The sequence below is a fragment of the Schistocerca serialis genome, chromosome 10 (assembly GCF_023864345.2).
Source record: "Schistocerca serialis cubense isolate TAMUIC-IGC-003099 chromosome 10, iqSchSeri2.2, whole genome shotgun sequence".
NCBI classification, from domain to species: Eukaryota; Metazoa; Arthropoda; class Insecta; order Orthoptera; family Acrididae; genus Schistocerca; species Schistocerca serialis.
Window position 1 is genome coordinate 142,149,856 of NC_064647.1, and position 18,828 is coordinate 142,168,683.

General features: G+C 39.6%; 1 protein-coding gene across 2 annotated transcripts in view; it reads left to right on the top strand.

Annotated features, from left to right (window-relative positions):
* Window positions 1–9,802: 9,802 nt before the first annotated feature.
* Window positions 9,803–18,828, top strand: part of LOC126425288 (uncharacterized) — a 390,004-nt gene continuing 380,978 nt past the window's right edge. For both annotated transcript variants that reach the window (XM_050088259.1, XM_050088260.1), the window contains exon 1: window positions 9,803–10,321. The gene's annotated coding sequence lies outside the window, so the exon portion shown is untranslated. The remainder of the gene's footprint in view (window positions 10,322–18,828) is intronic.

The window sequence follows — 18,828 nt, forward strand, 5'->3', positions numbered from 1 at the left end:
TTGTCATGTTCAGTCACTTAAATACTAATATGATTGGATAGTTTAAGAGGTTATGGATAGATTACAGAATAGTCGAAGATTTGAAGGGAATTCAAATTAGGAAAACTTATGTGGAAGTAACACTGAACCCAACTCCGGAACCGATGGTCGTCACTCCACACATTGTGGAATGTTAACATCCCTGGAGTATATACCACTTTATGTCCTTAACATTATATTTCCCTTTTCCTTCTCCAGTTGTAGGGTCCACTAAAAATAAGGTTTTTGGGTGGATCACCGATTGTACTCGGTAAGGCCCCACATACTTTTGAAAAAATTTATGCGTTTCTTTTTTCGGGGCAGTGCTCTGAAGATTTTGTTTTACCAAGACGAGGTCAGCAACCTTATACTGAGGTTCTATAGCCTGCTCGTTATGCCTGCCTACTCGCTGTTGTGCTCTCTTAATTAAGGTCTTAGCAACTATCGTTCGATTCAGTTGGTAATCGGTAATAGGTTGTTCTGCCCAAGTAAAACATTTAATAAGTGGTTCATGTACAAAGGGTTTACCTAATACTTCCAAGGGTGTTAGTCCAGTTGATAAATTTGGTAACTAATCTAAAATAAGCTTGAAATCTTTAATTTTTGTCGCCCATGAGGCACTACATGTTTTAACAGGGTCTGCAAAACAAGATGACTGAATGAAAAGTGTATTGTTAACAGGCCTTTGTTTTTAACAAACGTCATGGACTGTGTTGTGTAGTATTTGAGCATTTAAAAAGTATCATATTTTATAGCATTTTCTACTGTCAGTGACTGGTCTCCTGCTTGAAAGTTTGTCTTTTACATTTTGTGTGTGTTTCTTCCTAATAAATAATGTCCCCCCCCCCCCCCCCCCCCCCCCCCCCCCCCCGCTATGTTTAGTTACTTCTTGATCCATTTCTAATATTTTATCTTCTAAAGATGATATGTGTTGAACTCCACAACTGATTTTCAGTTAAAGATTGTTGGTAGAGGATGCAGCCAGTCACAGAAACTTTTAAAAAGCTTTATTTCAATACGACAATTGGATTTGAGCTATCATACCTAACTTCAGAAGGCTATGCTTATTTAACTACATTATTACATTTGTCAGCAGGTGTAACTATTCACAGAGGAGCACAATAGCCTAAAACCACTCGTAGCATGGAAATAAAAAGTATTTGTGGCTGATTATGCTCTTCACTATCATTTCATAATTTGTTAGATATAACGTTTATATAACTAAACCAAACCCTTAATGTAAGATAGATTAACCATAGAACTTTTTCAGTAGCATATTTATAATTTGCAGCAGAAGAAAATATCACAAGCTCTAGTAATCATATTTTGCTGTAATATGAATATCTCTTATGTAATGTTCATCACGCCAGTGAAAATAAACAGAAACAAGCATAAGTTCTTTATGTTTGCCAGCTCCTTGATGCACGTGCCTGCCCCTCCCCTGAGAGAGAGAGAGAGAGAGAGAGAGAGAGAGAGAGAGAGAGAGAGAGTGTGTGTGTGTGTGTGTGTGTGTGTGTGTGTGTGTGTGTGTGTGGAGTTCCCAGCTTTCTTGTATACAAAAATAACTGAACTGGTAGTTTCAGTAGTTTACTACAGCATCACTTCATAAAATCAACAGTGTCATCCTGCAGTCTCATAAACATCCTGCGTTAATGCACCGACGATCGTGAGGTATATTTTTACCACTGGTCTCTGTTGCCTCTTACATGTTACCTCATCTCTTCTGTATTTCACCCACCTCTTCAATCCACATTGATCATTTCGTGTGTCGCAGATTTTGAATCTCTTTAAGTAGTAGCATGATTCCTTGGTTTTCGGAATATCATTCCATATCAGTTGCTGTTAACCTTCATGGGTTAATAGCAGTTGCTGAACGAATTTTGCAGTAAAACAGTAGCTTATGCTTCTGCAGTCAGGATCTACAAAGTTATATCAAAAAGGTGGCAGAAAGTGGGGTAGGAGTATTTGTTATCAAGATCAGAATAGTACTCCTTTATTTTATGTATTGGTCTGTGTCAATGGGGTACCAATTCAGAAGCAGTGATCACAATTCAATCAATTGTCACTCATTTCCTAGCCAGCGTGTGCAGTATTGTGACCCTTCGTGGTTCAGCACTATTTGTGTCTGTACACAGCATCATAATTCTAAGCCGTTTTGCAATTAATTTGCAGGTCTTTGGGCTGCTTTTCAGCGGGATATAAATGTAGTTTTGTCTTGTGTAATGCAGGTACTGCTGACGGTAGGCTATATGCATCATGAGAGTTCCAGAAATAATTAAATAAAACTAGCACTTGTTGTCCAGCTTATATGAGAGAGAGAGAGAGAGAGAGAGAGAGAGAGAGAGAGAGAGTGGGTATGAGTAATTGCAAACTGCATTGCATCACATCTACAAAACATTCCAGCAGATGATTCTTCTGAACTTGATATATGGGAGTACAGAATCATTTGTTTGAGAAGGTTTAGGATTTCTTACCCTGGCATACTTTAGGTGAGCTGAGGAACTCAGACACAGACCATTAGTAGTTAATCTAATGACATTTACACTGATAATAAGATTAACCTTTACCATTATTCTGTTTATTTTAGTATTATTTATTGCAGCATCTACATCTATAACCACAAACATACCTCGCAAGCTACTGTATGGTAAGTAGCGGAGGATACCTTGTACCACCACTAGTCATTTTCTTCCCTATGGAAAGAAGGAAAAATGACTGTGTCTGTGACTTTGTACGAGCCCAAATTTCTCTTATTGTACCTTTGTGGTCCTGACTTGGAATGTACATTGATGGCAATAGAATCATTCTGCAGCCTATAGGTAACATTGAGCAATCCTACCAGTAACGAATGTAGCAGAATGCTCTTGAATTGCTTCAGTGTCTTCCTTCTGTCGATCCTGGTGGGGATATAAATGGGTTGCACTAGTGATCTATATGTAGTATCCTATGAAGATGAGCTACACTTCACTAAAGCTCTCCCAGTAAATCAAAGTCAACTGTTCATCTTCCCTAATACCATCCTCACATGCTCGTTCCATTTCATATTGCTTTGCGACATTATCACTAGATATTTAATCAACATGGCATTGTCAAGCAGCAAGCCACTAATACAGGATAAGAATATTACAGAATTGCTCTTCCTACTCATTAATTACATTTTTTCTATATTTAGAGTAACCTGCCATTTGACACACCAAGCAGAAATCATGTATAAGTCATCCTGTATCCTTAAGATCCATCTGTCTGTTTCTCCTTTTAGTTTCTGTGATATATATTTGTTGGTTGTGCAGGTTATCAGCCCACAGCCCTTGAGTGTCCTTGTGGGGCTGCCACCTCATGGCCTGGACACCTGCCACGGTTTTATTTCAGGGCCTTACCCCTTAGATAGTTTGTCTTCACCGCGACTACAGAATGCTATCCACCCCTTTGCAATAAGGCCTACGTGCATCACTGTTGCCCTGGTTTCCAAGGATCTTCCGCTGTCCACATTAGGAGACTGTGCCTGCTGTCACACAATCTCAGAAAGGAGAAGAAAAGGAACGGAGAGTAAAGGATAGAATAGAATATGATAGGACAGGGCAGGACACTAGACGGGACTTTGTGAGACACACTTCATCTGGATCCTCTATGGAGACCTATCCGGGAGGCCCTGCCGGTAGTTAGACTACCGCCGGTATCCACTTCATTGGATCATGCAAACCCTCTCGCCCTCAAGGACAGTGTTTCGTTAAGATGGTGTCTCCTGAGGGGGCTATATCAGTATTGTTTGTAGTATATGTTGAACAAATACTTCTTTAGATAAAAATGTTGTTGTTGTTTCCACAGGAAGCAAAACCAACTCGTTAAATACATGACAATAGAAAAGTTAATCACATTACATGATACACTACAGTTGCATTACCATTCTTTAGTTTTATTGATATTTACGTTGTTTCAAGGTAGTATCCCTTCCATTCAACTGATCCTCTAAGTCTTTTCATATGTCTCACAGAATTACTACATCATAGGAAAACCTAAAAAGTCATGTGGTGAAGGGTTTAGCAATCAAATGTTTTAGCTATTTCGGGTTGTACGGCTGTGGTCCATGAAACTTTTCTATTTCAAATATTTTGTCCACAGCTGCATGGGACATCATCTCAGGTGCTCCTGGCTCCACTGAGTCTTGCTGACTAATGGCTTTGGTGTTGCAGAGCTACATAAGTATTGCAGGAAAGTGCGAAGTCATAGTTTACATATGACCAAAAGAGAGAAACCTTGTTAGAGATAAAACTTAAGCATCAATTGTTGTCTGTCAGAGATAAAACATGTCTATCGATTGTTGTCTTCTGAGGATAAAGCTTATCTCTCAATTCTGTAGCTCCATTGTCCATTTATGTTGCTGAGTTTCACGAGTTCTTCTTTTCTGTCAAAATTATCCCCTTGTTTACATATTTCGATGGCCTCTCTATATGGGGTGTATCGGGAGAAATAGACAGTATTTCGTTGGTATGATTGGAACGATTGTGCGAAGCCAGAAAGACAAGTAAACATGGGCTCCAAGACATCCTTAAGAGCTATGAGCACTTCATCTTCGCTTCTGTGAAACACATCCTGTGCTGTGCAAGTGCTCATAGCTCTTAAGGTATGCATTTTAAAGCCCACATTTAAAAGGCTTTCTGCTTCAGCTGATTGTTCCTGTCTTATTCCTGAATATTGTCCATTCCTCCTGATACACAATCTATAGCTGTGAATAATAATCATTCTAGATCAAATTTCGGATTCAGAAAATTTCACTTCATGATTTCCTGACTGAAGATAGTGTACATAGAATTTTATGTACCCTGCGTGCTGACAGAGGAGGACATTTATCCTTTGCAAGTTGGAGTGTTGGTTATATTTTCTTACCTTTTTTTTTATTGGTGACTTAAAAAAGAGAAGAGAAACTGAGTTATTGCATTTTTGTATTTTATCATTTCCCTGTGGCCTACTATTCTTTGGTCGTAGAGTCCTGTTTACTTCTTTTCCCGAAGGCAGTCTGCAATACTCGACAGAACCAAGAGCACATCTGAAGATGTACAATGTAGCTCTGGATGGAATGCTTGGAATGGGAATGTTTCATGGACCTGGAATACTCTCTAGCAGCTGAAACATCAAAATTTTGTTTCTTTCTTTTTCTTTTTACCCCATTGTTGTTGTTACTACTACTGCTACTACTACTACTACTACTGCTACTAGTCTTACTCTTGTTACTGTTACTAGCTGTGCCCCACAGTTGAGGGTCTGTGTTTATTCCAATCTTCTGACAATACATAACCCCCTTCCTTCCCTCTCTCTGTCCAGCTCCTCTCTCCCTCTCTTTCTCTGTCCTCCCCCCCCCCTCTCTCTCTGTCCATCTCCTCTCCCACCCTCATCTGTGTCCATGTGCTCCGACCCCCTCCCCCTTCATCTGTTTCCATCATGTCCTTCCGCCTCTCTGCTTGTGCATCTCCTCTTTCCCTTTTATTTGCATTTTATCACCCCCACAACAATAGAATGCTGATGGTGTTTACTCACAGTATTTCTTTTCATCTCATAACTAAGATGGATATCAAATTCGTTTGAAATAATTTCAGGGGTTTAGGCGAAGCTTTTGATCCATGGCTTTCCCTATGTGTGCACATGCCAGATATATTTCACATGTGTTTAACATATTTCACACACGATTGTTCACATATTTCACTTGTGTCACTAGCAAATTTTATCCTGTAGTCACAGCTCAATGTTTGATGACTTACCTCCTGAATTGTGTATCATCCAATGAAATAATTTTGTGGTACGTCCAGTGGCATATGTGGCTACTGTGTGTCTTATGCGTTGTGTGTAGAGTTGGTACTAAAGAAGTAATAAATTGATATGTCATGAGGCAGTTTCTCCCCCATCTCAGTATTTGACGTCATATCTCCTGAACTATGTATTGTACAGTGATATTTTTTGAAGGTACATTGACTAACATATGTGGATCCTGTTTGTAAAATTGTGTTGGGAATAGAGTTAGTAGCAAAGAAGTAACAATTTTAAATGTCGTACACGATGCAGGAGTTCTCCATGCGTCTCAGTATTTATCATGTCACATCTCCTTAATTATGTGCTGTAGAATACGATTTTGCTGGCACATTTGGTGGTATAGTGAACACTGTCTGCAAAGTATGTTGCGAATACAGTTAGTAGTAAACAAGTAATAGATAAAAACATCGTGCTTCATGCAGCAGTTTAACTACATGAACGGTGAAAATGTAGTAATCAATAAAACTTTTTTCCTTTCATCTTCTTGTCAGTGAGAAAAAAAATTGTGTAGGTTTCATACTAAGTGTAAAGTCTGTTGCAAATCACTGAGTGAGTGAGTGGTCCCCATTCTCAAATATTGGGTGAATAAAGTACAGGCATTTGCATGTCGTGGGCCACACTTCTTTTTCACCTTTCCCCTTTCGATAGGTGTATGAAGGTTGCCTATGTATTAATTCAGGATGTAAGCTACCTCCATTCCAAATTTAATCCATATCCATCCAGCAGTTTGTGTGGGCGCGCGCACACACACACACACACACACACACACACACACACACACACTCACTTTGCATTTATAATAGATACATAATACTATTGTTTCATCCCTGCTGGACCACCCAATGAAGAAAAAGGGCATTTTCTGAGATTGATCTCTCTTTCCTATCATCAAACCAAGTTGGTATAGTTTCCGTGGGTTGTTCTGACAGGCCAACTGCCCGGTCATGAATTTTATGACTTAAAAATTTTTCAATATAATAAATGAATAGCACCAGTTTGCTTTTGTTCTACAATGTTGTAGAATATTTATTATAATGTTGTTCTACCAAGAACCGACATTACAGAAGATTCTGTTAATATGAAAAAAAATTTCAGTCCGGTGTATGAAATTGTGTGATTCCTGCTTCCTTCTGGTCTTGTTTCATTGCACCAATCTGTTTTATTACTTTAGTTTTAGCCTCTCTGTGACTTCCATAGAATTCCACGACTTAAGTAATTAATGTGGTTGGTTCCATTCCTTTAATATTCCAATAGAATTTTAGCCATGTGTGGGTGTTTTTTATTTGAATCAGTTTCTTTATGTGCTCTTAGTGTGCGAGTTCCTTCTTTAGAATAATTTGGACCTAGGATTTTTTATTACTTTCCATTTTCTCTTTCAAATTTCTTTGGTGTCTTTCTGTTTCAAATGTGTGTTTCAGTACCATAAAGAAACACTCTAGTTTGATGAATGTGTTGTTGTGTCTCAGTTTTGTGTTCTTTGAGATGCACTTTTTTTGTTGTAAATATGTTTTGTATGCTTGAAGGCTGTTTCCTTTCTTTGATATCAGATTTCATAACCAATCTTTGTCTCTGCCTAAATACACTCTACTAATAAATAAAAATAAAGAGGAGGAGGAGAGAGAAGATGCGCCACAAAGGAAATATCCGAATAGGATGGAAATTTGTAGATGTGATGTACATGCACAGACAGACAAATTATTACAATTTCAGAAGAACTGAATGATTTATTCAAGAGAAAGAGCTTCACAAACTGAGCAAGTCAGTATCGTGTTGGTCCACATCTGACCCTTATGCAGGCAATTATTCAGCTGGGCATTGAATGATAGAGTTGTTGGATGTCTGCCTTGGGTATATTGTGCCAAATTCTGTTCCGTTGACATGTTGGATCATCAGAATCCGGAGGTGGTTGGAGAGCCTTGCTCATAATGCTCCAAACGTTCTCAATTGGGGTAGGTTCTGGCTCCCTTGCTGGCCTAGGAAAGATTTGGGAAACACAAAGACAAGCAGCAGAAACTTTCGCCCTGTGTGGGTGGGCGTTGCCGTGCTAAAATAACAGGGTGTGAATATCCTTGACATACTGCTGTGCTGAAGTGTGCAATGGATGACTACCAAATGGATCCTGCTACGAAAAGAAATGGCACTGCATGCCATCACTGCCAGTTGTCGGGCCTTACGGTGGTCGACAACCGAGTTGATATCCCTCTGCTGTCCGGTGTTTCTCCTGACATGCCTTCAACCATCATTGACGCTCAGTTCTAAATGGGACTCATCACTAGACACAATTGTATTCTGGTCAATGAGATTTCAGGCCGAAGACATGTCTGGAGATGCTCGAGACAGCGGTAGGATACTGACCGACTGTCGTGCACCGTACGGCCTGACAGCCTGGAGTGATGGTTTGCAGTGCCATTTCATTTCATAGCAGGACCCCTTTGTTTGTCATCTGCAGCACCCTTACATCACAGCGGTATGTCAACAATATCCTGCACCCCATTATGTTACCCTTCATGGCAAGCCATTCTGGACTTATATTTCAGCAAGATAATGCCCACCCGCACATGGTGAGAGTTTCTACTACATGTCTTTGTGCATGCGAAACCTTACCTTGGTCAGGAAGGTTGTCGTATCTCTCCCCAGTTGAGAATGTTCGGAGTGTTATGGGTAGATCCCTCTAACCAGCTCGGGAGTTTGCCAATCTAATGCGCACATTGAACAGAATTTGGTACAATATCCCTCAGGACATCCAGTGATGCTATCAATCGGTGCAAAGCCGAAAAACTGATTGCATAAGAACCAGAGGCAGACCAATGCGTTATTGACTTGCTCAATTTGTGAAGCTCTTTCTGTTGAATAAATCATCCAAATTTTCTGAAATTGTAGTCATTTATTTGTTGTCTATAAATGTACATCACATATAGGTTTTAGAATTTTGGATGCCTATTAGTGTTTTACTAATTGCTGTTTGGAGTCTACGGTAGTTTCAGAATTACATCTCTCTCTCTCTCTCTCTCTCTCTCTCTCTCTCTCTGTGTGTGTGTGTGTGTGTGTGTGTGTGTGTGTGTGTGTGTGTGTGTGTGTGTGTGTGTGTGTGTGTGTTCAGAATGATTCCTAGTATGTAATTATTTTGCTGAAATTTTCAGCTTTGAACTTCATTTCCTTAATGACATCACTGTTCATATGTTCTGTCTTTCCTTACTTAATGTAGATGATTGCTGGGAAATGGAATAACTGGATAGCATCGTTTTGTAACTTTTTTTCTTTTTTTAATTTTTTTTAATTTGTTTAAGCTGGTGAGGTAGTTTAAAAGCGTTCACAATAATCATAATAGACAATGTCTACATTTAATTTGAAAACACTATCAGTAAATAGCATATGTGTGTTCAAACAAAATGCTTGTATGCTTGTATTTAACATAATTTAGTGACAAATATAAAGTATTTGTTAAAAAAAATCGTCAGTTGGATAGTACTCAGTTTACAAGTTGTATCTTCTGAGAAAAAGCTGAAAAGTGCTGATTTTAAGTAACACTTGTTTAACACAAGATTGGTTGCAGATTCTGCCTCCTGGCTTTAACATGTAGCACACAGTTCCAAGAGTTCAGGTTGCTACAGAAATACACAAGTGTGTTCCACGGGCCTCTAAAAATACATATTCAGGCTATTATTGGAGCCAAGAATTAATTGAACTCCTCATCCTTCTAACACGTGGCATATAAGTGACACACTGTTGGCTTGTATTCAAGGGCTGTTTTTTGCACAACTGTGAACGATGTTGGTTTTTGCATTGACATGTGCTATCCAGAGGTGCTTCATCTTGTGTGTGTGTGTGTGTGTGTGTGTGTGTGTGTGTGAGAGAGAGAGAGAGAGAGAGAGAGAGAGAGAGAGAGAGAGAGAGAGGGAGGAGGGGGAAGAGGGGGAGTGTCAGTCTCAGAATAGGCTTTACTCCCACGCTCTTGGCTGTTTATTAACCTTGAGAGCCCATTCATACTATTGCTGGCTGTGACTAGACTAGTTCCACAGTGTGGGAGGAATTGCAAAGATGGGGGGGAGGAGGAGGAGTAGGAGGAGTTGTGTGTGGGAGAAATGCAGTGGGAGTTCTGTTTGCATGAGTTTAAATACCTTTGTGTAATGCAGTGCTTCTATGGAGCTGTGTGGCAACTCTTGTACTTCTATATTTCTTAGAGGCTCCTAACATTTTTTCTGAATTGTTTTAGAATTTGTGACACCAGAGTCGTTTTTTTGTGCAGAAGAGCAGTGTGTACTATATCTGTGTCTTGTTGATTACTTGAGATTTTGGTACTAATCAGTTATGACATTAGCTGGAAGTGGTGTGTTCTCAATGCTCACAACAGAGACTCTCCCAGTTACTGTCAATCACTTCAGTCAGTGTCCTAATATTCTGTGAATTAAGTTCCACAGCTGTTTTCATTGTCAGATACTTTGAAACTTATCAGTGCTATTCTACACGAGATTTCAGTGAGGAGCTTCCAGTCTGATTGCAGGTATGTATGACTTTAGAATGTGACAAGCTAACAAACACTACAGGATGAACCCAAACTCTGCTGAGAAAATTTTGGAGGTTGTTCAGGGACAGTTTCTGAGTATTTTGCTATAAGTAACACCTAATCTCTGCTGGCTTATTACATAGTTATTGCATTTCCTGTGATCTGTTGCCCCAGTTTATCTCTGTGTCTATATCACATCAAAAATATCTGTAAAACAGTGAAAATGTTGAAATTATGCATTGTATATGTTGTTTGGAAACAGATTACTAACAACAATGAGGAAGAAGTAAAGAAAATGGTTCTGTAAAATTGCTGAATCAGTGTCAGAGAGTTTGTTGATGATGCCAGCATATCCTTTTGGTCAGGCCAAGCAGTTTTTTCAGATGTTTTGGACATGAAACACACAGTAGTAAAGTTTGTTCTGAAGTTGTTGAATTTTGACCGAAAACGGCGTTTCATAGACATCATTCAGGAATTGCTGAATGAATGACAATGATCCAGATCTTATAACGAAAGTTGTAGCAAGTGACGAAACATGGGTATGATGTCAAAACCGAGGTCCAGTCGTCCCAATGGATACTGAGACCAAAAAAATTCAGCAAGTTTGATCACATGTAGAGGTACTTCTCATTGTTTTATTCGATTACAATGAAATGGTTTAACATGAGTTCGTGCCTTATGGTGATAGAACAGTGTGGCAGACAAGGGTGGGAAGAAAATAGTTGTGGCTTTGTTAATGGATCAGTCCTGAAAATATAAAGTTATTTCAAACAATGGAAAGTGCACAGTTGATACATCAACATGTTAGCAAAAGGATATATTACTACTCATTGTAAAGATGACCTGTTTAGCTGCAGACAGGCACAACAAAAAGAACATTAAAATTATTTAATTTCTATTAGGAGCGTCTAACAGGCCCATTGCTTATTGCTGCGACAGCGACAACCACAGCATATGACAGCAGTAACGTATGCACTATGACCTCTGTACAGTGAGATCAACATCATAGAGATTTTATAATTTGCATGCCCATCATTTGATATAGAGATACATAATATAACACTGGTGATAAGTCCTAAGCCCAAATACCACCCTGGCAATTAAGTACTTTACATGTAGCTCAAGGTGTTAACAAGATGGCTTTTAACAAAAAATAAATTTGATCATTAATGTAGATTTTTGGCAAGTTCAAAATATGATCTCACATTGTGTAACTGAGATATTAGCATTTTCCTGCCTACAACTAGAAGCTGCCTTCAGAATTGATCGGTTTGATACAAAAAATAAAATACTGTTCAGATATACTTAAGTTTGCCCTATTTTTTTCTGTTTCTGTCTAGAGGATTACTGTTAACTGTAAATATTGCTGAGGTACTTAGGAGTCCAGCACCCATTGACAAATAAATCACATTTACTGCTTTACAGCTTTCGTTTTCTACAGTCAGTCCATGTTGTAAGAACAACACCTTAGTGATAACCTTGGCTAGTTCACAGTCATATAGAATACTCTGCATCATACACCCAACACATCTTATTTGTTGTGCTTCCAAGCATCATGGCATGAACTTTTGTGGCAGCTCTCGCTAATGATTTTGTATTTTACATTCTATAAGTTTTTCATACAAAATTCTTAAGACATTGAATGGCTTTTTAAAATGGTTTGTTTAAGTAAACCTATAGCCTACGTATTTTAATGGAAGTGCCATAGAAAAGTATACTTGTTTTGATTGAGGTGGCTGTAGTTCCAATATTTTTTCTGAGAAATTTTCGTAATTACACATATTGTAGTTATGTATTTTGTTTTACAGAGTGTAACTAGTCATAATAGCTTCAAATATTTATGAAAAATAATATTTATTATGTTATTTTGCTTTAATTTGACAGATTACTTTGATTTGAAATATACGTTAAATTTCCAGTTGAGAATTAATTTTTGAATAGTATAAAATTTAAAATACAAGATATTAAACAAAAATGATTAAGAAAGAAGATAGTTAGTAGTCCATTCAAATTCAATGAAATCATTATTCACATGATAATTATTATTAAATTATTCAAAGTGAATTGCTATTTTTGTCTAATTTTGGCATTAAATGAATAATCTATGCATGAGTAAATGGCAGTAAAGCAGTAACATTTCTGAGTAAGCAGTGTTAGAGAACTGAGAAATTGCCAAAACACAACCTAAATCTAACTTGGTGGATCCTTTTCTTCATTAAAATATTGTATTTTGTTCTTCATTAAAACGATTGTGATACAGTATTCAGCTTTCTTACAAGCATCAACAAAATTTTTAGACTTAGCCATTGCTCAGTAAGAGTTACGAGGGCAGTTCAATAAGTAATGCAACATATTTTTTTTCTGAAACAGGGGTTGTTTTATTCAGCATTGAAATACACCAGGTTATTCCCCAATCTTTTAGCTACACAACACTATTTTTCAATGTAATCTCCATTCAATGCTACAGCCTTACGCCACCTTGAAATGAGGGCCTGTATGCCTGCACGGTAACATTCCACTGGTCGATGTCGGAGCCAACGTCGTACTGCATCAATAACTTCTTCATCATCCGCGTAGTGCCTCCTACGGATTGCGTCCTTCATTGGGCCAAACAAATGGAAATCCGACGGTGCGAGATCGGGGCTGTAGGGTGCATGAGGAAGAACAGTCCACTGAAGTTTTGTGAGCTCCTCTCGGGTGCGAAGACTTGTGTGAGGTCTTGCGTTGTCATGAAGAAGGAGAAGTTCGTTCAGATTTTTGTGCCTACGAACACGCTGAAGTCGTTTCTTCAATTTCTGAAGAGTAGCACAATACACTTCAGAGTTGATCGTTTGACCATGGGGTAGGACATCGAACAGAATAACCCCTTCAGCGTCCCAGAAGACTGTAACCATGACTTTACCGGCTGAGGGTATGGCTTTAAACTTTTTCTTGGTAGGGGAGTGGGTGTGGCGCCACTCCATTGATTGCCGTTTTGTTTCAGGTTCGAAGTGATACACCCATGTTTCATCGCCTGTAACAATCTTTGATAAGAAATTGTCACCCTCAGCCACATGACGAGCAAGCAATTCCGCACAGATGGTTCTCCTTTGCTCTTTACGGTGTTCGGTTAGACAACGAGGGACCCAGCGGGAACAAACCTTTGAATATCCCAACTGGTGAACAATTGTCAAGTTGAGCACTGAGTTGTTTGATGGTGATCCATCGATCATCTCGAACGAGTGTGTTTGCATGCTCCGCCATTGCAGGAGTCACAGCTGTGCACGGCCGGCCCGCACGCGGGAGATCAGACAGTCTTGCTTGACCTTGCGGCGATGATGACACACGCTTTGCCCAACGACTCACCGTGCTTTTGTCCACTGCCAGATCACCATAGACATTCTGCAAGCGCCTATGAATATCTGAGATGCCCTGGTTTTCTGCCAAAAGAAACTCGATCACTGCCCGTTGTTTGCAACGCACATCCGTTACAGACGCCATTTTAACAGCTCCGTACAGCGCTGCCACCTGTCGGAAGTCAATGAAACTATACGAGACGAAGCGGGAATGTTTGAAAATATTCCACAAGAAATTTCCGGTTTTTTCAACCAAAATTGCCCGAGAAAAAAAATGTGTTGCATTACTTATTGAACTGCCCTCGTAAGTGTCTTGCAATTATGGGTGGTCCTGGTGGTTTAATACTTGGTAAGAATCTTTCTTTTACTGTTTGTAGCAGAATAAGTAAGCACTTTGGTAGCAAATATTATGTTTTTCTGCCAAAAGTGGCAAGTGCATTGTAGTTACTGAATGCTTCACTGTCTAAATTAATTTTTCTTCTAATTTTCACGGCACTTCCCCATGGCAAATTTCACATGTAATGGATACTGTGGTTTTGAAGTTGACATCACGAAAGTTTGAATGTTTGGACTGATGATGGCCACGAGTATGGCTGTTGGCGCCGATGAAAGATGTCCATGCAAACAAACATATTACTTAAAATCCTTTGCAAAGATCCTCAGAATTAAATAGTCATATTGAGGAATGTGCTAATTGCTCCTTCCTAAAACCCTTGGTCCATAGTAGGAACGGTGGCTAATACTAAATAAGAATTTGAAATAGGCATTCAAATCTTGGTGTCTTCGCATAGAATGAAGAGAACCTCTCCACCCATAAGATGGTATGGATTGATGTAGTTTGATTAAAAGAAGACATATAACGTATTCAGAGGTGTGCAAGCAATTCAGAAATATGCTGTGGTATTGTAATGTTATAAAAATGCCCTGTGAATTTGTATGCGATTCCTGGAGGGAAGACTACATTCTTATGGTGAAATATTATAAAAAATCATTCAATGAGTTAATATTTGTGACAGACTGTAAAAATTAAACTGCCTTGGGTATATCACCAAGGACAGTAAGTACAGAGGTATACAGTTATTTTTTTCTTGCTCTTGTGAGTGGAACAGGAAAGTTAATGACGTAGCAGTGTTATGAAATTTCTTTGTGCAGTGTACTGTGGTTTGTGAAGTATGGATTTAGATGTAAATAAATTGTGGTTTGGATATGCAGTTTTACAAATGGGGTAAAATTTCAGAGGTATGAAAACAATCCATAGAAGATGTAACCATTTGAGGATAAAAGGCTAACATATTGTGGAAAAAGTGTATTTGGTTGCTGTGGTATTACTCATGTCACCAGCTAGTTTGTTATTAATTGGTTTATCTCAACAGATAATCATCCTTTTTAGGACCTTATCATACACTACATTCTTCAGTAGCTATTTTGATAATTTTTGTATAAATACTCCATGAATTGTTCAAAAAGATTTATAGTGTCTGTAAAATGACAGAAGACTGCAGTCATCACATCTCACTTGATAACACTAAGTACAAACTCAGAATTGGGAACGGCAGATTAATTCATTTGTTTTAATAGGATTACAGGCAACGTCATGTTGGCGCTCGTTTATTCTTATGACAATATGCTACTCCAGCGTAGGCCAATAATACAGGAAGCTTCCCTGTCATGCCTATACAGGTATTTCCTTTCGCAAACTTACTGTGATTCCTGTGCAGTTTTGGAGACGCATCATCCATTGGCCTGGTTCTCCATACGCAAATCGATATATAAGTATAAAGCAGACTGTATGTATGTCTGTATGTCCAGCACCGTCCTTACTACTGGATCAGTTTCATCCAAATCTGGCATATAAATGGCAAACTTCATGAGTATCAGCACTGTCTTGTTTATATCTTCCTAGCTCCAATTGGAATGGATATACGGGCAACAAACCTATTTTTAGCCATTGCCATATAGGCTGCCCTGCATTGCAGGAATGTTGTCAGAGTAGTATACGCTTCCATTATCACTCTCTTTTGCAGGGGATACACGTGTGGTTGGCCAAAGTGAGGGGGCAAGGGGAAGAATAAGGATAGAGGAGGGGATGAACAGAGAAGGGAGCAAGAGGGCATGGATTGGGAGAGGGGCAGAAGGGGTGGATAGAGTCAGGGGCAGGAGGGAATGGATTGGGAGAGGAGAGCAGGAGGAGTGGGACTGGGGAAGAGAGGGCAGGATGAGATGGACATAGAGAGGGGGATGAGGGCGAGACGGACAGGGAGAGAAGGGGAGGATGAAATGGGCAAGGAGAGGGGAGGGGGAGACAGGCTGAGAAGGAGATGGGGTGGAGGGATGGGCAGTGTAGGCTGCAGACAAGAGAGGGGGGGAGAAAATTGGGGGGGGGGGGGAGAGGGGTGTAGGAGATGGACATAGGGGGAGGAGAAGATGGACAGAAAGAATGTGGAAGTAGGAGACGGGCAGAGAGGGGAGACGAGAAGATTTGCAGTGGTGGGGAGAAGAGGAGAGGGGTAGAGAGTGAGCTGTAGAGGAGAAGGGCAGAGATGGAGGAGGAGGAGATGGACCAAGAGAGGAGGAGGAAGAGACATGTGCATCATATGTGACATACACAAGTGCAGACAAAACTTTGAGGAAAAGGCTAGTAAGCAATAAATCCACACAATAGCTGTTGTTTCCTTTATAATAATTTGTTTCATTGTTCTTTTGTTCACGTGTATCGTTCGTTAGCAAGGAATATGTATGGATATGTATCACTCTTCCAGAGTGGTGTGTGTGTGAGACAATTATTCCCATTGCATTGCATAGGATGCACTGTGTTTTCAATTGTGGATCAGGCAATGCAACTTGTATACACTGTTCAGTCAGTTGACATGTCTTGTTGTGTTATTAATGCTCAGACCGTGCATGCATTTCCATTTTACACCACTGTAATGCTGTGCAAATATTCGACTGCTCCTGTGATGCACAGAACATTGAAGATCTGACATGCAGTGGTCACTTGCCACCTTCAGATTCAGACTGTGGTCGTAGTGGTCTGACACTGGCGCATTTGGCATGCCAGTATGTGGACAGTCTCACTGCAACTGATCCCAGTACCCAAACTTACAGACTTGGATGACAGTCAGAGGAATTCAAACCCGCCTCTCCGTCTCCCTCCATTCAGTTGAATCGGGCGACATTTCCCACGTCCAAAACTTGGATTGGGAGGAAATGTTTAAGTTTAGTACAAGAAACAAGTTTGTGGCACCTTAGGATGAGAAATGTAATATCAGCAATATGTCTAGAAGTCTACGATCTGAAATCACTACTTTATTGGGAACCACAAGTTTTGAAAAACTTAAAAATAAAAATTTGTTAATAATTAATTGAATGTCACATTACATTAAGTATGCTCTGTGGCAGTCTTGGTATTTCAGCCTCTTGCTTGTACTTAAATTGCAGCATGTCATGCATGAAAAATCTGTTTCGGTCATTTTAGGCCTAAATTACTCCCTTTGTCAGAAAAGTTCCAGGACAGTTTTTTCTGGGTTTGCAAAAACTAAAAAGAACCAAATACTGCTTTGTGTTACCTGGTATGTGTGCATCCTTGAAATAACATTGGCCATGTTTCCGTGCAAACTCACTAGATTGCATGGCTGTGCTTAGCAACTCACTGCTTGGGTTCTTGGCGCATTAGCTATGGTGACACAATTAATGCTGATTGTTGAGCAAAGAGTGAACGTTAAGTTCTGCATCAAGCTCAGGAAAACCTCTAGTGAAATGTGGATGATGATTAAGCAAGCATATGGAAACAAGGCACTTTCAAGAAATTGGGCTTTTGAGTGGCGCAGTAGGTTTTGCGAAGGCAGACATTCGGTGTGAGACGATCGCAGAGCTGGTAGCGCATCTGCAGCATGTACCGATGCAAACATGGAGCATATAAGGCTGTTATTGCAAGAAGACTGTCATGTAACTGTGCGTGTAATATCAGAAGAACTTAATTTGAATCGTGATGTGTGTCTTAAAATGTTATGTAAAGATTTAGGGAAACAGAAACATAATGCAAAACTAGTCCCTCACACACCAACAGATGTTCAGAAAGAGGAAAGATGAAGAATTTGTGATGAACTACTGGATGGAGCCAGATGTGATCCCAGACTTCTGTCAAAGGTTATTGCTGGGAATAAAAGTTGGTGCTACCAGTATGACCCTCATACGAAGCGTCAGTGCTGAATGGCGGAGTCGTAGATTGCCAGCCTTGGAAAAAGTCAAATGACAACCTTCGAGAACAAAGACAATGTTGATCACATTATTATATAGTAAAGGACTAGCTCACCACGAATATGTTCCTCCAGGTTAAACAGTGGACCAAACTCTTTACACCGAAGTCTCAAAATGTTTGCGACAAACAATTCGATGTTGCCGCCTTGATTTGGGCATTCTCGAGACTGGTTTCTACTGCACGACAATGCAGAAGCCCATACTGCTTGACCTGCTTCTGAGTACCTGGCCAGACATTCTGTTATCGCCATTCCACATCCACCATATTTGCCCAACCTCTTGCCTTGTGATTTTTTCCTTGTTTTCGTGAGTGAAAAGGCGACTGGAAGGAAAGCTTCGTCAAGATATTGCAGACATCCAGTGGGCTGTGACAGATGAGCTATGAAGCATCACAGCTGAAAATTTCCTTGTTTGCTCCAAGACCTCCAGAATCGTTGACAACTGTGTTTAGTTAGCCAAGGGGCTACTTCGATAGGATCTAGGATCAAATTGTTCAGTCAAGTGAGAAAGGTGGTATATGTTCATTTTGATGCTTCAAGTTACTGTAGTTGATCTTTCTTGGATTGTAGTTGATCTTTCTTGGATTGTGGTAGGCACGCATTAACTGTCTGAGAATTATTGCTTCTGCTTACTGATATTTTTATACGAATACGGTGGCGATTCTGTTGTATGCAGGGGTTTGCAAATATGGTGTATGTGTTTCCAATTTTCAGTTCTTTATGTGCTCAGAGTATAGTATTCTAAAATTTGTGTGTGTGTCATGTCATGTCATGTATGTGGAATGGCAGTCGTAGAAGGTTAATTGACACATGTCTGTTTTGCTGAATTTATTTGGAGTTGTGTAGAGTGTTTGTAATCTTACTTTTCACTGCCCCTACAAATCATCTTGAGTATGTGACAGAACATTTCTCA